The sequence below is a fragment of the Ochotona princeps genome, chromosome 7 (genome assembly GCF_030435755.1).
Source record: "Ochotona princeps isolate mOchPri1 chromosome 7, mOchPri1.hap1, whole genome shotgun sequence".
NCBI classification, from domain to species: domain Eukaryota; kingdom Metazoa; phylum Chordata; class Mammalia; order Lagomorpha; family Ochotonidae; genus Ochotona; species Ochotona princeps.
Genome location: NC_080838.1, coordinates 16,150,712 through 16,177,565, shown reverse-complemented (window position 1 = coordinate 16,177,565; position 26,854 = coordinate 16,150,712). Strand labels below are relative to the sequence as shown.

Here is a 26,854-nt window from a genome sequence, read left to right as displayed (position 1 = left end):
TCCAGCCACAGATGATTAAAGCAAAGGCAATATATATGTACCATGGAGTACTACTCAGCCATAAAAAGGAATGAAATCCTGTCATTTGCTACCAAATAGATGAAACTAGAAACCAGTATGTCTAGAGAAATAAGCCTGTCTCAGGTTTATACATACAAATATATCATATTTTTGTGATCTATGTTAGGTAATACAGAGTATAAGAAAATGCATGATTGAAAGGAACATTTTGAGAATTGATTATTGCTATAGTCTTTGTCTATATGCTTGAGGAAGGAGTGTTTTTTTTTTATTTTCTTTTTGTTATTTGTTGAAGTTTTTACCTAAAATATTTTTAAGCCTGTGACTGAAGTGAACTAAAAGCATTACGTTGTAATTTTTTTCTTAAAAAAGGAAATAATAAAGAAGGAAGGTGGTGAGGAGCATGAGCAGGAGCTGCGTAGGGTGGGAAGGGTCACTAGGTTCATAAGTTTGTATTGTGAAATACATGAAATTTTTTTTACTGCATATAAAATATTTTTTAAAAAGAAAAAAACAGCCTCAAAAGAGACAAGTATCATGTTTTCTCCAATATGTGTCATCTAATATAGAATACGCACAAAAAGTATAAGAATAAAATGGTAATTTGGGGGATAGGATCGTTATCCTTAGCCCATGTTTATACTGCTGTGGAAGCGTGGTCTTGTGGTCTTTTTAGTTTTTGCTTGTTGACTATTATGATTAGTGGCAAAATCAGTCTGTGAATAGAGAGTGGATTAAAATTATGTCTGTTCAAACACTACTGAAATGAGAGAAAGAAGGAAACAATGCTGGGGAGGTTGGGGGAATGGGAGCGAGGGCTGTGGGGCTGTCTTCTTAAAACTGTACCTAGGAACACATACAATTTGCTCTCTATATTAATAAAAAAGGGAAAATCTACTGGAACAATTGAAACCATTTTAATCTGTGTATCTACCCATATTTACAAAAACTTAATACACTGCTGCTTATGTGTGCACAAAGAACTTCTTAAACTTATGCTGTCAACAGTTTGCATATAGCTCTTCCATTAATGAGAGAATAGAAAAGCTTTTTGTTTTCCTCTAGATTCTACTCCCCTGTAGAGAATTCAGTTTAATTTTCAAAACCATAAACTTTCCCACTTGTGCCCTAGGGTTTATGGTCACTCTGCATTCAATGCTGTTTCATTGTCAAAGCATAATTATGTGTTTGTACCAAAGAAAGCAAACTCAGTTTGCTTCCCAAAAGCATGCTTCAGCTTTGCCATTTAGGTTAATTGCTCAGTCACAACACTCCGGCTGGGGGCCCCTCTGCAGTGCCATAATTGGAACTCTGAGTTCCTGGGTTGTTCTGAACTCTTCAGAGAAAGAGAACTAAAATATTCCAAAGTAGTTATATATGTTATTGGCCAAATTCCCTGGAGGTTTAAAAAAACAAGGCTAAAGGTAATGAACATTGTTAGGGAGGAATTAAACAGAGATGCCTGTGTCCTGGCTGTATACATTCCAGATCGTACTTCCTGGACATGACACAGTCTTGAAACCAACACACAGGATAATGAAAGAATACAATCCAGTTCCAATCAATAACCATATGTAAGTTCCCTGGAAATTCTAAAATTCTCTAACCATTCTGGTCTTCTACCGTGAGATGAAGGATCCCATAGTAGTCTTCAATGTGCTCGTCAATCCTGCCCCTGCCTTTCTCAACGTGAGATGAAAACACGAGCCAGGGAGAACAGCCTGTTGGGAAGTCAAGAACCCTAATAAACACAGCTTTAAATAATAAGTTACTAATGTTTAGGAATGCCATACCTACCATGTTTCTTTTTCTACAGCTGAAGAATCTCTACACTAAAGCAATTGGCACAATAATCTATCTGAAATAACATTCCTCATTCTTTGTGTTTCTAAATCTTTTTAGACCCTCTTTATTGATTCCAAGTACATAATCTAAACATACATTTTCCCTGTGTTCTGGCTGCTAAAGCATTCTGCCATAAAAGGAATATTCCTAATAAATTGTGAGAATAGCTTATGAAAGATGATGATCCAAATAACTGTGACACAGTCTCCCCTTCGAGCATTAGGGCAATAACTCAAACACTCAGAAAAGCACACAGAACTGATTCTTTAGACTTCTTGGAACTGGAACTGAGATCCTTAGATAATCAATTTTTTTTTACAAGCAGGAAAAACACATAATAGACACCGTACTCAGAAATCACATCAAATGGGGCCAGGTTGTGACACAGCAGGTTAAGGCAAGTATTTTTAGAGTTAGCATTCTTTATCAGGGTGCTGGTTTGAATCCCAGATATTCTGCTTCTAACCCAGGTTCCCGCTAACGCAACTGGGAAAGCAGTAGATGTCCAAAGTGCTTTGGCTGCTGTGACCATGTGGGCGACCAGGATCGAGGTCCTGGAGCCCAGCTCCAAGCAACCTCCAGAATCATCTGTTTCAGCCATTTGGGGAGTGAAGCACAGGGTGTCTTCTCTTGTTGTCTTTTTTCCCTCTTTCTCTAACCCAGTTGTCTTTCTCCTTTCTCTTTCCTTCCTCCCTCTGCCACCCCTCCACCCAGTGGCTTGGCCTTTTAAGTAAATTAAATAAATACATAAATTAATGTATTTTTTTTTCCTAAGGGAAATGCATCAGATGACTTTCTGCAAATGCTCTGGGTTCAAGACCATGATTGTAATTTCAGTCTTCCTCTTCCACTCTGCCACAGAACTAGAACATGCTTAAGTTAGATGACAACCGTGTTGGCTTTAGTGAGGAAAGCAGGATGCACCTTGTTTGGACGCCAGAAAGCTGAGACTACTAGAGATTTTGAGCTCAAATGAGACACATGACATACAAATGACTCATGAGGGTATGGAGGGGCAAGGCAAGCATCTTGATCAGCAAAAAGCCAATAGCACAGAGGAGAGTCCTGGTAACACGTTCCCGTCTGTCATTTTTTGTCTCCCAAAGCCCTAGAGCCCTTCAGGCTAGGCATAAAGTCAGTCATGAAGTCTGTTGCCATTGTAACACCCAGAATATGAACACACAATTGACACATTAATGAACAAAGGTGCTAAGTACAAATCCTTCACATGATTTAGACACCTTCCTGGCACGGACAAAAGCTACAAAAGCAAATGAATAATGCTTTACTAAACTGCACATAAATGAAACTGGACAAAGACTACAATTACCATTTTGAGAAATGTAGGGGAAAATCAATTTAACAGGTTTTATTGCCCAAGCCTCCAACTTCAGCAATATAGAATCAACTTTTATTTACTAATAAATCATTTATTTTAAAATGGTAGGAATTCCTCTCATTTGAATCATGCTATTGAAATTTAGGTAGAATAAATACTTAAATAAAATGCATATCTTCTTCATTCTTAGGCGTGAATGAGAAATAATGGCAAACAGCAGCTCATTCATAAATGCTCACCATTTAAATGACAATTTCACCTAGGTGCATAGCTATTAACATGACCTGAATACTATCAATTTCTTCCAAATAAGCAAAATGACTCCTAAATCAGTGTGAATTTAGGTTCAATCAACATTATATATTCTGAAATATCTGCTAAGCTGTATATTCTGAAAGACAAAGTATATCCAGCAATTCATTTTTCTCCAGGAAAAATGCCAAATAAAGAGTTTTAAACATTAAAAGGAAATTTGCAGAGCGAATAGATTAATTCAACATAAAATGAAATACCAAGGATATAATATTTTGAAACTAACATCACTGACAATTTTAACTTAGAGTTAAATTCAGTCTCTGAAATTAGGCCAACTATGGAAACAAAATGAATTTTACAAATAACAGAGAAACATGTTTGCCGCAGCCTGCGGATGGAGTTGGGTAAGGAGGAGGCTTGATGCTTCTGATCAGCAGGAAAGAGGCTCACGGACAATTATAGAAGACAAATAGCATGAACCAAGGCCTAGTCACTATGCTATGTAAATTCTAAACCAGCCCAGCTGAACAGCCTGTCTCTTCTTCCAGGTCACCCACGTGGGTGCAGGGACCCAGGACTTTAGCCAATCTCCACTGCTCTCCCAAGCACCTTAGTAGGGCGCAGGATCAGAAGTGTAGAGTCAGAACTCAAACCAGCACTGTTACAGGAGGCCAGTATCTTAGGCAGAGGTTTAACTTAGTATGCCACAGTGTCAATCCCATAGTATTCCTTTTTAACTGTAAGACTGTTTCTCATCAAATTCCCTTTAATTATTTCTCTATCATTTCTATTGTCAAACTACTCAGTTTTTCTCATAGTAATTACAACATATTTCATATTAAAACATATGCATTTTAATTATCTTGGTTTATTGATAAAATTTGTGTATATCAGGAATATCCTAGTACAAGCCATTCTAGCACCACCAACTTGAGGCCACCTTCTAAAAATTAATAACAGTATATATTTTGGGCTTCACTATGACATTTCAATACATGTATATAATGTCTACTGATAAAAACTATATAAAACAACATTTCTCCTTCTTTTAAGTTTCTTAATGATTGGAGATTTGGGGCTTCTCTCTTCTATTTGTTCATCCAATATCTACCGAACTGTTGTGAGCTATAGTCTCCATACTTCCCTTTGTAATGCTGGAAACTTATTCCTTAATCCTGCCTCTGATTCAGTTATCCAAACTCCCTTTAAATCTTCCATCTCTCCCTGCCTCTAGTAATTACTATTCTGTGTTCAGATTAGATTTGATTTTTAGGTCTTACAAATAAGGGGCAACAATGTTGTTACCATCTGTGTCTAGTTTATTTTATCTAATATGATACCTTTTAAGTTTCATCAATTTTGCAGCAAAATACAAGATTTCAATATTTTTATGACTCATAAGTATTGAATTGCATATATATAGACTCATTTTTTTCACTTAAAGATGTATTTTGTTATTTGAAAGCAAAATAGAGAAGGAGAGATGGAAAGACAGATTTTTCCAGCTATTGGTTCAGTTCCCCAAAGCTGCAAATGGCTAGGACTGGGCCAGCCAGCAGCCAGAAACTTCAACTGTTTCTCTCACCTGGCTGACGGGGGCTCAAGTACTTGGCCCATCTTCTGCTGCTATCCCAGAATATTAGCAGCTATATCAGAAGTGCAGGAGCTGGGACTTGAATCAGCACTTATATGAGATGCCACATCAGAGGTAGTGGCTTAACATATTTTGTTACAATGCCAGTCCCCAGCTCATTGTCTTTATCCATTTGATGATGGACACCTTAGTTGATTCTGCATCTTGGCTACTAAGAACTGTGTTGCATTAAATGTGATGGATCAGCTATCTCTTTGACATAATGTTTTCATGTAATATGGATATATACCTAGCAGTTGGGTTGCTGGATTATAGGGTAGTTCTGTTTCTATTTTTCAACAAAATTTCCATACTGTTTTCCATTGTGGCTACACTAATTTACACTACCACCAAGAGTGCTGAAGAAATTGCCTCTCTTCACATGCTTGCCAGTATTTTTTGCCTTCTTCTGGATAAGAGCCATTACTTCTGACAGGGGTGAGGTGGTATTTCATTGTGGTTTTGATTTTCATTTCCCTTGTGGTTACAGATATTGAGTATTTTTCATATATTTGTTGGACATTTTTTCTTTAGAGAAATATCTATTTAGTTCTATTCCCTACTACTTAGTTAACTATATTTTTTGTTGCTGTTCAGTTTTGACTGTTGCTTCGTTTAGTTCTTGATACATTCTAGATATTAATCCTTCTCAGGATAAGAAGCTTGCAAATATTTGTTATCATTCTGTCAGATGTCTCTTCTGTTGATTGTTTTCTTTTCCGTTCAGATGTCTCTGGGTTTGATATAATACCATATGTTCAGTTTTGCTTTTCTTGCCTGTACTTTCGGAATCGTTTCCAAAAAGTAATTGCCTACAATAATGTGTTGAAGTTTTTCTCCTAGCGATTTCATATTTTCTGTTTCGAATTTAGTACTTTGATCCAACTTGGGATGATTTTTGTATTTGGTGACAGGCAGGGAACTCATTTCCCTCTCTCTACATATGTATATCCGAGTTTTGCCGGCAGCACTCACGGAAAAGAGTAGGCTTTCTCCAGTGTATGTTCTTGGCACTTTTCATACAAATCAGTTGGTTAGAGATAGGCATTGCGGCACGTGGGGTTGAGTCATTTCTTGGGAGAACCATTTCGCAGCACCAGTTTCAGTCTGAGCTATTCCACTTTCAATTTAGTTCTTTGATAGTGCATTCTGGGAGGAAGCAGATGACACTTAAGTAGCTGAGTCCCTGTCACCCACACAGGAGAACCAGATGAAGTTCCTGGATCCTAATTCCTGTCTTCAGCTGGGTACAAGTCCTGGTTGTTGAAGGCATCTCAGATTTGGAGCAGCACATGGAAAATTCCCCTCTGCCTTTTCTCCCTCTGCATATTCTTTCTTTTTTCTTCATTTTGCCTTTCAAGTAAACGAAAATATATACAAAACAACCAAAAAATTACATCCTCACCTCTCATCATTTATAAAAATCAATTCAAGATGGGTCAAACACCCAAGTTGAAGATTTGAGTCTTTAAAACTGCTAGCTTTATATGTACGGCAAGCACTTCAGCCACTGGTGCAAGTTATGACTTTTGTATAAGACACAAGTAATAAAAGTAAAACTAGACATATTGGATTATATCAAACTCAAAAGCTTCTATACAGGAAACAATCCATGGAATGACTAGACACCAGACAGAATGGGAAAAATATTTGCAAGCTACTTATCGTATGAAAGATTGATGTGCAAAATGTATCAACTTTTTTAAAAAGCACAAAATGTAACAACCACCAAGCAGCAAACCCAGTTAAATAGGCAAAATATGTGAATAGTTATCAAATAAGAAAATACAAATGGCCAAGAAATACATGAAAAAAAAATATTCAGTATCACAAGCCATTAGGGAAATGGAAACCAAAGCCAGCATAAGATCTCGCCTCATCCATGTCATAGATCATTATCAAAGACAGAGAACAGCAAACGCTGGCAAGGATGTGGAGCAAGGGGAGCTCTTAGACACTCCTGGTACATCAACACAGCCAACATGGAAAACAAGGTGGAGTTTCTTTAAATAACTAGAAATAGGCTTGCAGTATGAGCCAACCAAACAAATGAGTACTGAAAAATTAGTTAAATGTGTACATGTAGTCTTAATTTTTGGGCTTTCTATTCTGTCTACTGATTTATCTACTGTTCTTTTCTTTGCCAGTATCACACTGTTTTTATTACTTTGGCTTTGAAGTATGCTTCTAAATCAGATATTGTGTTGCCTTCAGTTGCTTTCATCCATCCCTTTAGCATCATTTCGGCTATTCTGGGTCTTTTGCAGATCCTTATGAATTCAGAATTCTTTTTCTAATTCTGTAAAATATGTTATTGCTACTTTGACTGGGATTTCATTAAATGTGTAGATTTCTTTGGGAAGTATGGACATTTTAACTATGCTAATTCTTTTAATCCATGATCAATCTGTTCTTTTTGATATCTAGTGAAACACAAATACATCTTTTGGGTATTTTAAAAAAAATACTTGTTGCCAGAGTTGAAATTTTTCTTTTTCTGTTATATCGGAAAAAACTACAACCATGTTTTTGAAATACAATAGACACTTCCGTGTCAGAATTACACCAAGTAAAGAATAGTTCAACAAAACATGGCGTGGCCAAACAGTCATTACCTCCAAAATTCCTTCCTTTACTTGCTCTCCGTGTATATTTTTTCTATTTGTATCTTTATCTCTCCCTATTTATCCATTGCCTTTTCCAACCTACTCTAAGGGGCTAATTTTCTATTTCCAACTTATAATTTTAACTTCGTCTTTTTCTTTTCGTTTACTTCCCTTTTTCTTTTTCCATTATCTCTTTCAACTTTCAATATTTTGAAATCATATCTATTTTGAAATCTTTGTTGTGCAGTAACCCGGAAGTACTGTTTTATAGTTGCTCTTCTTATTGTACAAATAAATCAAATTTTTTTATTTAAAAAAACACAATGTACAATTTTCCCCTCATAATCTGAATTAATTTTTTACAGGGGATCAGTGATGCTCATTATAGAAAACGCTCCTTGCTCAACAGTTAATGTCAACCTGGAAGAATATCTGAGTCATGGTGGTATTTACATCTTTTACAACAATCACCTCATGGACACTTCCTATCAATGTGAATAAGTAGGATACATTTTGAATTCCCTGGGCTGGTGACAAAGGACCTTCTTTATCAAGTCCCAGTAGCAGAAGGCAGTGTTCCTCCCTATCCCCAGATGACATGTGTCTGCCTTACAGGGAGCAGTTCAGAGGGAAGAGTGTTCTCTGAAGTCCACTAGAGTAAGTTTGCATAACAGCTTTGACACTTGCTAAGCTGTGTAACTGTTTAAATTTTCTGAGCTTTCGCTTACTCATATCTAGGCAGCAAACACCAATAAGAATTTCTCAGTGATTTGTAAGAATTAAAAATGTTCAATGTCCATAAAGCAGTAGCAATTTATTGTACAGTAACTGTTCCCATTATCTGCCCTATAAGCACACATTCTGTACTCCAAAAATGACTGTCCTGACTTCATCTTGATCCCATCCTAAGAGAGAACAAAAGAACAATAAACAAAGCCATTTTCAGAATATTCATAACCTAGGGAAGGTTAGCCAATTTGAAAGAGAAATTGGGCTTGAAAGTGCCTGATGTGCTCAGTAAGATAATGTTGGAATATTAGCTCAACAACTTGAAACCAATACCATTTCTTGCCTTGTAATTACTGATCAACTACTAAGAGAAATTTGCTGGGGAAGAGCCACTTTTAGGAAGCAAACCAAGGAAAACAGTTAAACCGAAAATACAACTGAATTTTTCTTTTATGTTAGTTACTTGTGAATTTTGTCAACTTGTGAAGGAGTCATGAGTTGCTGCATTGTCACCACAGAAATATAAGGTGCAAAACATTTGGGTCGTATTGCACACACACACACACATACAGAGAGAGAGAGAGAGAGAATATGACTATACACTAGCCTGCTACAACAGTCACCAGTGAAATATGTTTACGTGGCCAGAACCACAGTTTTCACCTTCCAGGCTACAAACACACGTTTTGCTAGGGGATAAAACTCTTCCAGTCACATGCTACAAAATTCTCCAAGTTATAAGAAAGAAAATCAGACCTCAGATGCAGTAGTGGCTGGAATGCTCTGATTTTCCATATCCCCTGGTGAGGAGCTCATCACTTAACCTGATACCTCACATCCTCCTGCAAAGAGGATTCCAGAATCCAAACTGCGTGGTACAAGAGGTCTCAGCTAATTGCTTCTCTCTTTGCATTTCTACATGTTTTGAGGCTTCAGAACAGTTCACTGGACCTTGCCTTCCTGGGGACAGTTCTTCAAGGAAGCTAGTTCAACAGCACCACCAACAAAAAATTCTTCTTTGTCTTATAGGCTAATTAGTAGTTTAATAATTAAAGATGGTTAGAGCCAACTAAATGTTTTAAGAAAAAGAAAGCTCACTTGGTGGCATATTTACGGAACAATTTTAGAAGCTCAATCTACCAGTACAAAACAGTAGGAATACAACAGCTCAAAGAGCCAACACATCGTACAGCTACATACAAAACAGAACAACTCGATGTTGGACTGAGGACCTTAGCTTACATTTAATGGGGTCTGTTAAGGCAGGCAGCAGGTCAAGAAGGGACAATGGAATTGGGAAATGCAGGTCCTGCCTGTTCTGTCCCCGGTAAGAATAAAGGCCAACACTTCACAAATTTTCAGGTTTTTTCTTTTTGAGAAAATTCAGACATCTGGATTCCCTTTTGAAAGTATATATTTGATCTATTTGAAAAGCAGAGAGACAGACAGGTGGACAGAGATTTTTACTCTACTGGTTCACTCCCCAAATGGCTGCAATGGCTGGGGGTAGCTCAGGCTCAAGTTGCGAGTCTACAACCTCTTGTTTTCCTAAATGTTGGGAATTCTAAACAATTAATTACTGTTGTCCCCAAAAGTATTATGTTCTCATGCAAGGTCTGTTGGCTGCCTGTGTCTAAGCCATCTTTCATAACAGGAGGTAAAAGCCTATTCTCTATGCCCATACCTGGAATATAGTCTCAGGTTCTGTTTGAAACAGTGGCAAGTCAGGGAAGGTGACAGAGCTCTGGAGACTGGACTTAGGGAAGCCACATTTCAATGCAGGTTCTATCCTTTACTCATTATACGATCACGGCAGATCTGTAAAGTAAAGGACAATGCTAACATCACACCCCTTAGCAGAACTGGAGATTTTTCATCAGACTGAAAGAAGAGCAAATGACAATATAGTATCTGTCTATACTTTTTTTAAAGATTTTTTTTTATTGGAAAGGCAGATATACAGAGAGGAAGAGAGACAGAGAGGAAGATCTTCCATCTGATGATTCATTCCTCAAGCAGCCACAATGGTTGGAACTGTGCTGATGTAAAGCCAGGAGCCAGGAGCTTCTTCTGGGTCTCCCATACGAGTGCAGGGTCCCAAGGCTTTGGGCCATCCTCGACTGCTTTCCTAGGCTACAAGTAGGGAGCTGGATTGGAAGTAGGGCCGCTGGGATTAGAACCAGCACCAATATGGGATCCCAGCACATACAGGTGAGAACTTCAGTCGCTACGCTATCGTACCGGGCCCTGTCTATATATATTTAAATATTTGAAGGAGTGGCTTAGCCACATATATGAGGTCCCAGCACAAAGAAACAGTCACTAACAGTTAAAGGAAACATTTGGATCCAATAAAGAAATGAATTTTTAAATGAATGTTGCTGCTTCCAGAAACAATGAGGTGGTTTCCTTTAGAAAAGTAAATCTAGATGAGGCACTGGGTAGTTGGTTACATAGGACACACCAGGGAAGTCATATATCGAACCATTGTGTGTAGGAACCAAACTTGATGACCAACCCTGACATTCTAGTGGTAATGTCACCTGGAGACAAACACATTTAATTTCTCAGTTGTCCTCTAAGACTCACTCACTGACTCACATAGCAAGCCACCTATATATAAAAGAACAAGAATAGGTCAGTATTCTTAGATGATAAAAACTCAACTAAGGGTTCCACTGATTGTTTCAGACACACCACCCATCCCCTCACACCCACCCCACACAGAATCCAAGACCAAACACATGAGTGCAGGTTTTGTAGGTACACAGTGCTGTTCTAAATTATGCTGATCTAAGTCAGGGCTAATGTAATCACAAAAGTTCTTAGATCTAGTAGTTCATCCTACTGTCGCCAAGCAAAAAGCAAATAGATGTAATGACTCAAGAAAATGTGTCTTTCTGGACTCTTTTCTTTCAAACAGCTGTTTGACACTCGGTACTTGGGATATCAATCATTAGCAGCTCCCATGAGAGACCATAACACAGATTTATGGAGTATTTGTTAATTTAGGATTACACCAAGAGAGATAGATTATCTTATTATGTTTCTTACAATAAATCACGAAGAAGGCAGGATAGGCGTTAGATTTCCATTTATAAAGTGAATGATAACATAGGGTTTCAAATTGCAAACTCCACTTTCTTTCCAGAATGATACAATCTATTTTTAAAAGGTCAGATAACTTTTTCCTGTTTAGTTTATCCATTCTTACGCTAGTAAGGTAAAGATATTTGAATAAAGACATTTCCCTCAGACTCTCAAAAGGAGACATCACAAAATTGCCAGATGACACCAGAACATGCAAGAAGAAAGTACAAAATTTCACATGTGAATTCCATAAAATCATTATGTGCATGATAAAAATACATACAATAAAAGTCTGTAAAAATCGATTCTGTCTGGGATTTAGAAAGCTGAAAAGAGAACAATTCTCACTTAACAATGAGAAAAGAACTATGGGATTGTAATTCTTATTGGCTTTATCAGAGAGCTGGTTGCTGACGATTAAAGATAGCCCAGGAGAATGAATTCCAAGAAGGGGTAGACTCCTCTAATGAGACTAATAGGGATGAGCTCGTCTGGAAGTAGGATAGCTGTCTCATGGCAGTACAAAGAAACCAGCCAAAGAAATTGATGGAGTGGCCAGTGTTGTCCCACAGCAGGTAAAGCAGCCTGCAATATCAGCAGCTTATATGGGCACCCTGTTGAATTCCAACTGCTACACTTCCAATCCATCTCCCTTCTAATGCTCCTGGGAAGATTATAGAAGATGTGGCTGTCTTGGTTCCCTGTCACCCACATAGGAGACCTGGTGCATATGAGTTGTTGGCGCAGCCTTGCTACTGCAGCCAGTGGATGAGTGGAAAAAACCTCTCTTCACACTCACCCTCTTTTCCTTTCTCTAGCTCTGCATTTCAAAGAAATAAGCAAACTCTTTAAAATATAAAAAAGTACAAGATAGTTCTTTGCAGATATCACAGTCCACAACAGTTTCCTCTGTGATAATGGGAAGAAGCAGAGAGTTAAGGGTCACATTTACTTCTTTTTTAAAAAAGATTTATTTATTTTTATTGCGAAGTCCGATGCACAGAGAGAAGAGATGGAGGAAGATCTTCCATCTGATGATTCACTCCTCAAGCAGCCACAACTTCAAAGCTGAGCTGATCCAAAATCAGGAGTCAGCAGCCTCTTCTGGGTCTCCCACACGGGTGCAGAGTCCCAAGGCTTTGGGCCATCCTCGACTGCTTTCCCAGGCCACAAGCAGGGAGCTGGATGGGAAGTGGGGCCGCTAGGATTAGAACTGGTGCTGATATGGGATCCTGTTGCGTTCAAGGCGAGGACTTTAGCCATTAGGCCACCGCACCGGGCCCTTGCCACATTTACTTCTTATTCAGAGTGCTTTGATTTTATTTGATAACATGAGGAGCAGGGTACATTTCATATTCAGCTGTATTTTTAAACACTTCAGATAATTTCAAGCTTCTAAAGAAATGAATTATGTTTACTATAGGGACACCTTCTTCTGCTCCATGTTAGAAGCACTCAAAAGGGTAAAAATCAAGATTATATTGCTCTAATTTTGCTAATCTGCAATAATGTATCATGGAATGAACTTAGAAGTAAAGATACCACACAGAATAATACTCTCAAGTACATTGAAAGTCTTTAACTGCATCTGTTCATTTCAGAAGTGGTAGCACTTACATTCCTTGCGATTAGCCAATCTTGCTTTCAGTTGCAGAGGAGGTAACATCATGGTTTACAACACTGAAGTCTTCCACTACACAGACAAGGGGTGCTGGCATCCTGATTACACAGGTAGAGAGAGTACTGTGACCACTTGACCAAAATTCCAAGAAACTTTCATGTTCCTCACAACTGTATTTCTTTTATCCCTAAATGACTTAAAATTTCTTTGCTCTTTAACAATGACTGATAATGAGAGGGGAAAAGAACCTTTAGGGGGACTTGAAGTACTGTAATGCTCTTTCCAGGCCTAACCATCTTTGGGCTTCATTTACACATGGTCATGTTCTCAGGAAGTGGGAAATACTGATGCAATTAGAAGTGTTTTTCATGGGGCTTTCTCCGAGGTCGCTGCTGGATAAAAGCAGACAATAATTTGCAGAACTTGTTGTTTGGGACTCTTTCACTTCCGCCCACATAAAACTTGATTTTCACAGAAAAAAGATCACTGCCATTTGTGCCTCAATATTTCCAGACTAGTTCAGTGCCAGGGATACCCTGGGGATAGACAAACAGTTGCTGAGTGCATTCCCTGGCCTCAGAGCTCAGAAAACTAATTTCTTTCAGCTACTCTTTTTGCAAAATTTTATTTATGCCAACTCTGAGCCAATATTGGAGAACATATTAGGGTCAGGGATATGACAGATTAATATACTTTTAGGACATTTAGGTGGTTATGGAATTACATACACCAGCAAAAAACATGCATGAAAGTCACAAACACGATTGTTGAGCGAAACATGTCAGGCACAAAAGAGTGCCTTCTGAAGGACTACGTTTACAAGAAGTTCAAAAACGGGAGAATCTGTGGAATTTGAAGAGACAACAGTGGTTCTCTTTGAGAGGGCGAGTGAACAGAAGCAGGCACCAGGGGAGCAAATGAATTGCTGTTTTGCTTCTTCATCTGGGTATTAATACTTTCTGAAAATCCAGCAAACAGTACTTTTGTGACTGGTGCACTTTTATATAGCAATCTATACCCTAATAAGTTCCTTTGTAGGGATGTGTAACGTAGGGCACCCGTGTCAGAGGGCTGCTGGGAGTCCATTTCCTCTGCTTCCAATCCAGCTTCTGATTAACATACTCACGGGCAAGATATGATAGCTTACGTACTTGGCTTCCTGTCATCCATACAGGAGATCAAGATGGAGTTTCGGGCTCCTGACTTTGACCTAATCTAGGCCTGGCTGCTGTGGACATTTGAGAAAGAACCAGCACATGGAAGATCTTCCGACATCTCTCTCCCTCCCTCCCCTGCCATCTCTCCTCTTACCTTTCAAACACATGAATCAAACTTTAAGAGATGAACTGATTTTTTTAAAAAAATAGCCTTAAGTAGATTTCTCTTTCTATTCTGAACACTATTCCATTTTTTAAAAAGATTTATTTATGAATGGATCTTCCATCTGCTGGCTCACGATCCAAATGCCAGGAACAGCAATTGGGCCAGGATGAAGCTAACTGCCAGGGCTCTACCCAATCTCCACATGGGTGACAGGGGCTCAAACAATTGGTCATTTTCTACTTCTGACCCAGGTGCATTGGCAGGAAGCTACCCTGGAAGTCAAACCAGCACTCAGACACGCATGTCAGCATTTCGAGCAGTAGCTTAACCTATTATGCCACAGTTGCAGCCTATCTCCCAACCTTGTTCTAACTCAAATATTGCCCTCTCCAGAAGGTCTGCACTATCCACAAACACAAAGAAATTCTCCTCAGATTTTCCAGGGCATTCTTTAAATGCATCTCCTTACTTTCTTTAAGCATCATCAAGGGTGACATCGGTTCTCAAAACTGTTAAGCAAATAAACACTGACATCCTATTCCCTGAACGCTCCCACAAGGCTGCTTTCTGTGCTTCTCTTCTGTTCTTTAATTTATCATCTCCTGTAAGAACACACTCTATACTCGATCTTAGCCAAAAGACTGAGAAGTAATGTAAGAATACACTCTAAATGTGACAATAATAAACCAAACCTTCCCTACTGCTACCTGACACTTTAAAAATAGTATTTCTCACTTCTTTTAAATCTCAATGTAATACAAATCTCCAAAGAGTTAGTCCCTGTAAGTCATTTTGTAATTGGTCCTTAGCCCTAGAACACAACAGATATTATCTGCATGTGCCATTCCTACTGACATCCATCCCACTGTGAGCCATGAACTGCAAAGGATGACCAGCTCTGGTGTTGTGATGACATGCCAAGGGAATGTCTACTACCTCGTTTAGTCAGCACCCATCCAGGGACATCCCTGGGTTATTTCAAGAATTCTATTTTCAAACACAGTGAACTAGACAGTTGTTTGGTGTAGTATGTAAGACATCGGCATTCTGTATGACAATACTGTCTCTACTCAATTCCAGCTTTCTGGTGTGCAGATCTTGGGAGGTACTGGCTCAATAATTGAGTTCATATGACACCTGTGGAGGACTGAATTCTCCATTTATGTCTTCAACTGGCCCTAGCTGTTATATTAGGGAGTGAAACAGTAGATGACAGTGCCTCCCCTCTAATAAGCAAAAATAATTTTTCAAAACTCAAGCAACACATCTTTATAAAACTGCACATTCACAAAAATCACATTAGGTTAAATTCCTAGAGGTTTATTTTCCAGTCAACAATAGTCATCAAAAAGGATTTTCAAGGTCTACAACAACAAATGTGAAGACTGGGACAATGATTTACCTTTCCTTCATAGCAGATTCTATACCTTCCACATCCATTGTTTTCACCCATCAGCTTCTTAGACAACAAAATCCTCCTTACAATCCATGACATCTCTCTCACTCATTGGCCAAGCAGCAGTTGTGACAAAGCCATCACTCTGTGCCACCTGGCTACCCATGGACCAGAAAATCACTCCCAGAAGGGATTGTCGCCGCTGACTACAGCATGACAACATGTTATACCACTTTCAGATCAAGAAACTGCCAGCATTGCATCTATAAAGTAAGTGTCAGTGGCTTGGAAAAATGTCTCAGAAATATTGGCAGAGCTCTATTACAAAATGTTGTACCCACCACGGTCTCAATGGCACAGCTGATAACATCTGCATGCCACAACACAGATATCAGTGTTCCAAGCTGCGAAGTGATTCAGAAGTCAGAAATCTGGTGAAAATGCTTTTGCAAATACGGCTTGAGAAAAGTTATATTGCTTATACTTTCTTTGTATGCTTAGGAAACATAAATGGCTAAAGTCTATATATAAATACAAAGAGATATTTATAATAACCAAATAAAATTATAAATAATAAGACAGTGTGTCTCACAGTCTGACTTGCACCATATTTTTTTTCAATGCAACAAATAAACTGTGGGCCTTAAGATTGATACTGTCTTAACTTTCATGAAGTAGAATCCAGTGTCCCTTGCTCTATTCATAGTTTTTTTCCTGAATTTATTATGCCTAATTATTCTTTTTTAACCTTTGCCAATTTTATATGAAATCATGTAATTTCTTAATTTATATATCAATTGCAGAGAAGTTTACCATTTCTTTTTTGACTATATTTCTTTTTATGTGCTATTTTTATATTTGTACATTTTTAATTGAGATATTTTTCATTTCTTACAAATTTTTGCAGTCTTTACAAAATAAAAAAAAATTAAAGTTTGATTTGATACAGGCCATGTAGACTTTTTTCCAGTTAAACTACCATTTTACTATTGTTACTGTTACTGGGTTTTTTTGGTGTATTGAATATGGGTGTGATTTAAGACAAATACAACTACTGAGATTTTTTAGTCAATTGTAATTTTGCTCAGATTTTACAAGTCTCTTTCAGATATCTTTCTCATGATAATTCCTTGTATAGGGAAAGAATCACACATACAAATAAATATGCATAATCCAGAAATAACTCCACTTCGCATGTGTACATTCAAGATTATGAACTTAAAAGTCTGCAGCCAACCTCTTGTCTGGGATTACATTTTCTCCTAAAGAATAATGTTCTAGGCCTTTCCAGATTGGCACCGACTTTGGATTCCTTCTCAGATTGCACCATGGTAACACTCTCATAGCAAATCCTGCCTCATGAGAAAAAGGGCCTACTGGCCATCCTGCATCCTATACCCTCCAGGGTGCAGTTCCTGCTCTTGCTGTTACATGGGCCTCCTGGGATGGCGCCAGCACACACATCTGGCCGGGCCTCAAGATGCCCTAAGTGTGACATGCCTGCTGCCATGACTGGCATGTTATGTACCAGAAGTCAGGAGTCTTGGGTCCTGACCTGGGCTCTGCTATTACTCAGAGGTGTGATTTTAAAGTAGTAATTTATTTTTCTGAATCAGATTTCTTATCGTTCAGCTACAACTGGTTGGAACACATGGAGTTTCTTGCAATGTAAACATTCTAGTTCTAAGACACATAGTATCTCACTCTCCTCCAAGACCACCCCAAGGGACTTTCTCCAAAGTTGCAGTTCTTTAAATAAATAAATATATACATATATATTTATTTATATTCATATATGTATATACATATACATATGAAAGTCACAGTTAAATAGTGTGAGAAGAGGGGAGAGACAAATATCTTACATTGACTGGCTCACCATCCAAATGGCTGCCAATAGCCATATCTGGGCCAGGCTGAAACTAGGAGCCAGGACTTTCACCAAGTCTCCCACATGGGTACAAGGGTCCAAACCTTGGGCCATCCTCAGTTGCTTTTCCAAAACCATTAGCAGGGAGCTTCCTGAACTCAAACAAGCACTCATGGGAGACCAGCATTGCAGGATGTAGCTTTACGCAACAGGCCACAAAGCTGGTCCCAAGACTGCTGTTAGTGAGCAGTGTGCTTCTACTCCAACATTACCAGACAGCAGCTTGATTTGTGTTTTCCTTCCTCATTGCACAAGGACTGGGTTGACTTGAAAGTCAAGGTTAGAAACATCAAAATGCTTTATGGACTTTATACTCACTTACCTTAGCCAATATAAACGGTCATAACGCTTATTATTTTTTCCAGTTGTTTTCAACAATCCCAAGGTGGATTTGTTTCAGCCCTTCCTGAAGCATTTGTATCATACTTACCAAATTCTAAGAATAGGCTTTCTTCCTAAAATGTGGTCATTTCTGAATTCTTCCTCTATCCTCATTTCACTATTTTTGTCCCTTTTATGTGGTTAAAATTAATCCTCAGGCTAATTATAATTTTCATACGATTTGGTATGATCACACTTTACATTATTGCTAGTTGAAACGGAGGGGTGTGAAAAATTATTTTTTGAAGAGCTGGTCCCAGCATTACTCTAGAAAAGTCAAGTATCTGACTGGGGCAGCATGGGAAAGAACTCAAGTCCAGAGCATCTATTGCTTCTGAGACTTCAAGGAAAATGTGGACTGCTCTGCAACAAAGCAGTAGGGATGTGGAGTGTCTGGAGTAAAAGACAGAAAAACAGGAGGAGAGAGAAGCTGGAGTGGACGCACGACTGAATGTACAGAGGAGCACCAAGAGAAACTTTGTCTAACTAACAGTGAAGTTCTAAGACAGTTACCATGGGAAATTCACTCCAACCAAGAGCCTTCCAACAGACATGAAGAATAGACAGAATGGCTAACAGGGATTATTTTGACTCTGAGGTAGTACCTACCTCCAGGAGGCAGATGGAACAACTGCAGACAGAGTTGGCAGTCCAAACACGAGGTGAACCAGGGAGCGATCCGGCTCTGACACACTGGGAAAGAGCATGTGGTACCTAACACATCACAAAAGGTTTTTTCTTTTTTAATTTATGTATTTTATTTGAAAATTAGAGCTACAAAAAGAACAGAAAAGAAGAGAGAAAGAAAATAAAAAGAGACAGAGAAAGAAAGATTCTTCCATCTCCTGGATTATTCTCCAGATAGCCTCAACAGGCACGGTTGGGTCAAGATTAAACCAGGATCATTTTCCACATCTTCCACATAGGTGGAAGGGGCCCAAACACTTGGGTCACATCTTGCTCTTTTCCCAGGCCATTTACAGGGAGCTGGATCAGAAGTGGAACGGATGGGACGTTAACTGGCATCCATCAGGGATGCTGTAGTCACAGACTCCGATTTTACCCATTACATCACTACATCAACACTTCACCAAGGGATTTTTTAAAAAAATTTACAACAAGGATATATAAATACAACATTGAGTCAAAAGGCACATGACATGATCTCTGGAATTTTCAGTAAAACCTTGTACACTATAACAAGATTGATAAGAGTATATGTATGTATGTATGTATGCACGTTAGTGTGTATGTGTGAATATGTGTATATGTGTGCTAGTAGGATCTTTCTTTGGCGTGCGTGTGTCTATCTGAGCCAAATTAGGTTTAGATCAACAGAATGTAAAGGAGATACTGGCAAAGCTCTCATGATAATCAGAAAAATACGAATTCCCTTGGAAAGCTTAAAATGACCATAGAGAATATTTAAGTTTTTACAACAAAGAATAAAATTTAAAATCAATACATCTCATAGAATTCAAAGATCTAGGAATCTTTAACAATTTCTGCACCTTAGTTTTACCCAAATGCTGTTAGTATAACTTTTTAGTGTACCAATTACAATCTAATCTTTATATATTTATCAATAGCTTCAAGTTTTCAGGGTATGGTGCAATAAAAGCAACAATTTCCAGAAAGAATTAAACATATAATTCTGTCATCTTCAACTGAAAATGAAGCTCTGATATGGATGCTGGAATTCTTTCACTAATACAAGCATAGTTTCCCTTTTTCTATCGTACGTAATGTGATAAAACACCCAAATGTCAATGATCACAAACACTGCCTCCTATTAAATGATGGCATCAGAGATCTCCAGATCTTCAGTTTGCAGACTGACTGAGCAACACGGAAAGCCAACACAGAAGCAGAATTTCATTACACTCCTTGTCTTTGTGACATTTATTCAGCCACAGCAACATCTACCTAAGATGCCTCTGATTGAAGATACTGCACAAAATGCAAGCTACAAAAACACATGCTTGTGAGAAGCTTTCAAAGGAAAGCTTATATCCACAGGAAGCATATAAATAAAACCACATCAACCATTTCTCCACCAACACAATACCAATGCCATTAACAAGAAAGAAAAAACACTGGTGAGGATTTCACTTCTTAGTTCTCCCTTCTATAGTATTAGAAGGCACGTAATCAGGAAGAGGAAAAGGAATAACCTACATATTAATTACTCTCTGATCCTCACCTATATGAAGGTCATTACCACACAAGCCTTTCAGCACAAATTCATAACTGGTTCCTTATATTCTTTCTACGTATCTGGGCAACAATCGTGAGAACAGTAGGTTTGTTGTTCCCATATTAAAAGGGAGGAAAACCATGTAGGGAGGCTCCTAGGTAAATGATGCTCATGCAGACAACAGCCCTGCACGGTAGTCTCTCTATAGTCAGTCCTGCTTTCTTGAGCCGATGTCAGCACAGTGGTGACAATGACAGGTGAGCCTGCCAAGGACTCACAACGACGGGCCATTTCATCTCCAGAACTCCAGGACCACCATGGAGATGTTCACTCACACTACGAAGCAAACAATACATGGTTTACTAAGCAGTCACCTTAAACAAAATAAATAACTGAGTAAATGAAAGTAAAAATTAAAAATAACCACAGCCATTGTGCTTTTTTTCAGAGGTGTGACTCAAGCTGGAGGTGAGCAGGGTGGGCATGCCTCTGCCCCAGCACTCCTCTGTCATCTGACATTCCATTTCCCAGACACTTCTAAAATAAAGATGCCAGTTACACAATCTTCATTGCAAATGAAAGCAGAGCTTGTCAGTTGTACTCAACTTGGCCCAGAGAGCCTGGATTTCATTTTCTAGGTTATGCATGAGATAAAATTCACTAAAGGTAAATCCACCACCATCTGCCTCCAGTAAAAACAAACTCTTAGCAGATCTCAGAGAGATTATAGAGCATCCTGGTCTATAAGGTCAGAAAAGAATGGCCTCCAAGATGTGATAGCTTTCCTTTTTATTCAAGAAGATTTCTATGAACAAAAAATAGAAATAATACACAAGTAATAATAGATCTGGCACTTGAGTTATGTACCTGCTGGCTTAAGTCTGGACTCTTCTGCTTTTGACCTGGCCTCCTGCTAATGCGCACTTTGAGAGGCAGCAGAGGATGTCTAAGCACCTGAGCTCCTGCCACTCCTGTGGAGACTGGAATGGAGTTTTAGACTCTGGGTTTTCACCTGGCTCAATTCTAGATGTAACAGAGGCCTGGAGAGTGAACCAGATGAGGAAAGATCTCATAATTTTAAGGGTAACAGAAACCTGTTACCCTTCCTTTCAAATAAATTAAAATAAATAACATTTTAAAATAAGCAATAAAGAATCAGACAAGCTAAAATTAATTTCTAATATCTGGCAACACCAGGTTTCCGACTGGTATCACCTACTAGGTAAGACAACAGGTTATACATGGTCCTAAATATTCAACTTTGGGCATTTTTATAGAGGAAAAAATCATCATAAAACATCACAATATTGTCATCTAAAGCTATGGTGTAAAACCCATTGAGACCCTACACACAGGCATGTTGCTATGTACTAACCAAAAAGTTCCACAGAGCAACAGCTACCTGTACTACATGCAATGAATTATAATTTTATTCACTATTTCATGTGATAAAAGTATCATATAACCCCCTAAACACATTTTTAGGAATTGCAGTTAGAAAAACAACTAATATAACAGGCTAATGACACAGGTGGAAATATAAATAAATTGATTCATCCAATACTAATGTGGAAATTTTAGATGTCAGGTTTTGTTCCTTTGGGTACTGAGATGATTCTATTTCTACAAAATTCAAAGCACAAAGGTCTTAAAACACCCATTTAGTTCTTATTAAAGAATAAAGAAGTAGATTTCTGGACAAAAGCAGATTTGCTTCAATTCTGAGTCAACCTATATAAATTTAATTAGATTATAAAACAACAGGACAATACTTTTTACTGGAGACCCTGTGTATTAGGCAGAGATTATAAAGGGAAGCACAAGCTGATGAGTCTTCGAGTGGGGAGACCTGGGGAAAAGGAGAGAAGGTCAAGTGTTCTTGGCTTGTTCACATCACCGAGTTGGCTTCCTCCTGAGTCCCAGCAGAGAATGTTGGGCAGCTGCTGCTTGAAGCACACAGGAGATACTGCCATGCAGGTCAGGAGTCAGCAACAAACACCCACAGTGGTTTCTGCTCATTCTGTCCCATGTGACCAATCATAACCACAAAAGCACCTTTCCAACAGCTTACAACAACAGCCCTTGGAAAAATCCTCAGTACAGAAATCACTCTCTTCTATTTATTGTGAAGCATCTCCTATAACACTAAATACCTCTAACCTTGCTTGCTTAAAAACCTTTAATGATTTCCTATCACTTGTATCAAAATGTGAAACCTCCTTAACACCTTTCCTGAGACTTCGGGGAAGACACTGAAGAAGCTCCTGGTTCTGGCCTGGACTGGCCCAGCTCTAGCCTTTGTAGCCATTTAGGAAATAATGGAAGACAGATCCACCCTCCCAACCCATCTTCTCTTCTTCTCTCTGTAATTCTGCCTTGCCAATAAATAAAATAAATCTCTTAAAATATAATTTGAGTCCTAATACAGCTAATCAACACAGAACTCAGTCCTGGGGTATCAATTTGTTAATCTGTAGGAGTAAGAATTAAGAAATCCATAGGATTAATCTATAGCATGCATCTTTTCCATTTACCAAGTGCCATTATAAGAATCAAGTGCAAATCTAACAGAGAAAAGCCCCGTGTCAGAGAACTATCCTAAATATAATAGCAGAGTATAATCTTTTTTCTTTCACGTGAACACTACCAAAGGTTAAAGAATTTTAAGAACCATACCCAGATGAAGAATAAATACAAACATTGAAAAATAGATATTTTACCTATCTTACATTTTCATGTTCCTAGAAATCAAGAAAAACATAATTTAATGCAATACCCACAGTGACATGGTACTAAGCATTAGCACATAAAACACAATATCAAGAAAAGCATGACTTTGGGTGAAAATAACTGAATCCAAGTACTACACATTATTTTTTATTATTTTTAAATTTTTACTATTTTATTATTAATTTTAATTATTACATTTGCCAGAAAAGCCTTTGTAGTACATTATATGCATAAATGTTTCACACATTTTAACCCATTTAGCTCTCACAAAATAGGTCCTACTATGATTATTATTGGCATTTCACACACTGAAGGAAATGGTTGCAGGGATACTATTTAAAATGTTTGTTGGCAACACTGTTATGAGACAGAGCTGGGATTTGTGTCTGGGCATTTTAGGTCCAACCTGGCTCTTACAATGAAACCATACTATCTACCTGAACAGTGATATATCAGAGTAGTATAATGCCTGACTCATAGCATATTCAGTTTTTGTTTCCCTTTGTGCAGAGCACTGTGCAGTCTCTGTAAAAGGGGGAAAACCCTTTTCCTTTTTAAAAGATTTTATTTCTGAAAGGCAGAGCTACAGAGGGAGGGGGAAGGAGGAATAGAGGGAGAGAGGAAGAGAGAGGGAGAGAGAGAGAGAGAGAGATTGATCATTGGTTCATTTCCCAGATGACTGGAAAAATCAGTGCTGATACAGGTTAAGCCAGGAGTCAGGGGCTTCTTTCAGGTCTCACACATGCCTGGCAGATGCCCAGGCACTTGGGCCATCCTCTGCTACTTTTCCCAGGTACATCAGCAGGGAGCTGGATGAGAAGTGGAGCAGTTGGGGCTTGAACAGGAGCCCATATGGGAGTGCAGGTTATCACAGGCAGCAACTTTACCTGCTATGCCACAGTTTGGGCCCTAGTCATCCCCCACCTACACTCCCTCAAAATATCTCACCCACCTTTTTTTTATATGAAGAATTTCATAAACAACCAGAAGAGCTCAAACCATTTAACTTGTTATAACTACAACTATTCAGAAGGGCCTATTTTTTTCTTTTGTTGAATTATTAAAATAGTAGAAAATGTGCTAAATGTTATGATCATGTGGTAGTTTTTGGACAAACCCCAGCACAGCAATTGCATTTATTACACTGGTTCATCTTGCATTTACCTGTTCCAGTTTTCCCTCCACACTAACAGTCTCAGAATCATGCCTGTCTCAGTACAATGTGGCAGTTCCCTCTGCTGCAGAGAAGCCAGAGAGGAAAGGGGTGAAAGTACTCTCTCCAAAGATAGCTTTCATCTTGGCACTGCCTTTGGCTGCCACAGGCCTAGAAGAGCTCACATGCGTGCACCTGTTTGGCTGGACCAGTGTTCTGCACAGTTCTTCCCATGGGGTTAATTCTTACCAATCTAGCTGGAGTCAGCATGTTTTTAATTCTTACAAGCTTTTCTCTAGTTCAGTATTGCATTTTGTGAGAAATAAAAGCCATATCTCTGCACTGTCAGCTACACAAGACATTTTAGATTACGTACTGAGATATCATCAATAGTTTCCAGTTATATATTTAATCATAAGTTATTCAGTATTCCCCTTGTGCCAAGTTCTGTACTAAGTGCTTTACATAAGTTATCTCATACAATTCCCACAACAAACTTAAGGTACTGGATTTCATCAATTCTAAGGAACATTTTTAAAATTTCACTCAGTATGTTTTTACAATCAATTCAATCTCAAAGTTGTGAAATGTCTTCTCTTTTTTTTGGTAAAGATTTATTTATTTTTATTACAAAGTCAGATATACAGAGGAGAGACAGAGAGGAAGATCTTCCGTCTGACGATTTACTCCCCAAGTGACCACAACAGCCGGTGCACGCAGATCCGAAGCCGGGAACCAGGAACCTCTTCCGGGTCTCCCACGTGGGTGCAGGGTCCCAATGCATTGGGCCGTCTTCGACTGCTTTCCCAGGCCACAAGCAGGGAGCTGGAGGGGAAGTGGAGCTGCCGGGATTAGAACCGGCGCCCATATGGGATCCTGGCACGTTCAAGGCAAGGACTTTAGCCGCTAGGCCACGGTGTTGGGCCCATGTCTTCTCTGAACATGAAATATTTTGTCATCTTAAAATTAGTGGCACTTGAGATTCAACAAAATTGGGAAAGTACCATATTTATCACCCTTTTAAACAAAAAAGAAACAAATAAATAAAAATCCTATGCTAATGGATTAAGGGATGCACCACAAACTCACTGAACTTATGTGGCAGGCTAAAGAAACATTTCTGCATGTTAAAGGAAGAGATATCATGATATATCTCCTTTATAACAGGTAAAGGGAGCAGGAAGTCCGGGTATCCATCTCATGATACGTACCCCTAACCTCACAAGCTCAGGATCTGACATTTGATGGAGACTTGTAAGTTCCATCACTAAACTGATTTGGGGTTGACTATTTAAATGTACCAACCTTATCTCAAACTCACTGGTCAAAGAAGGGCAGTGATGATAATTTCATAAAATATGGGAGAAGCCATTGATTTGGCTTGCTTTGCTGCTTACCCCTAACCTAAATTTACCCCAGATAATCCCTTGCCATTTCCATTACCTCTTTGTTCCCACTGTAGGCATGCTTTTGTGGCATAGATTCCAGTTTAAACATGGTCAGATGTCTGGAGAGGGAAAAGGTGAGCAGGAGAGAGGGAGAGAAGGGAGAGGAACAGAGTGAGAGTTCTTTCATCTACTGGTTCAGTTCTCAAAAGCCTGCAACAGCCATGGCTGTGCTGGAACTACATCTGAGTCTCCATCTGGGTAGCCAGGACTCAGGCACCTGAGCTATCACTGGTTGCCTCCCAGTACGATAGGAGGAAATTGGAAGGGAAGTGGAGGAGTGGGAACTCAAACCAGTCTAATACAGGCTATAACTGTCTCATGCAGTAACTTAACTGCTGCATCAAGTGTCCACCCTCAGTTATTTTAAATTTAGTGGACAATGGTGAGGACACACAAACCTAAGAGTCACAGTGAATACGATAAATGCCTTAAAACAAGTACAGACAAAGGGGCTGGCAAAGAACAAGCAAGGAAGAGTTTATATCTGGGATCACAAGGAAATTCTTCAGAAAATCACTATTTACAACAGACAAGATACGGAACTACATAAGCAGAAATAAAGAGGCTAATTTATTCTTTCACCTGTGGTAAAGAAACTTGCATCAGGATAGCCAACTCATTAACAACAACCATAATAAAAGTTGGATTGCAAAAATTTCTCAGCCAGCTATTTCAGATCAGGACACTAGCCACAACAAGACAGAAGGGTCACAAAAGCACACTTATGTGAGCGTTAAGTCCACTGCTTTTTCCCCTCAGGGATGTTTGCCAATCTGGGTCTCCAAACACCATGACCATCTAGGAAGCAACGGCCCGGTGCTTGCAGAAGTCTTATCAGTCCAAGGAGAAAACAATTGGAATTCAGGGCCATCCAAACTGCCAAGCCCAAGGACCACTGCAGTAAAGGGAAAAGTTACAGCAGGAAGAACGTCCTATGTGCAACTTCCTCCTGAGGATTTTGATTTCTAAGGTGCTCTTGATCACAGTCAGTGCCTTCAGCCTGAGGAGAAGGCAGCTGTAAGCACCTAAAAACCTCATCAGGGATCTGAGCAATCCAAGAGCGCTAGTGACAGAAACTGCAGAGCAGGATCTGTCACAAAGGGTGGGGCCTGGGAAGCAAGGACAGACCAGAGATGAACCAACCCTCACAAAACCTA

The 26,854-nt window shown here is 38.9% G+C and overlaps 1 protein-coding gene across 1 annotated transcript in view; it reads right to left on the bottom strand.

Annotated features, from left to right (window-relative positions):
* The window catches only part of RNF150 (ring finger protein 150), a 216,444-nt gene that overhangs the window by 168,690 nt on the left and 20,900 nt on the right, over positions 1-26,854 (bottom strand). The window lies entirely within an intron of this gene.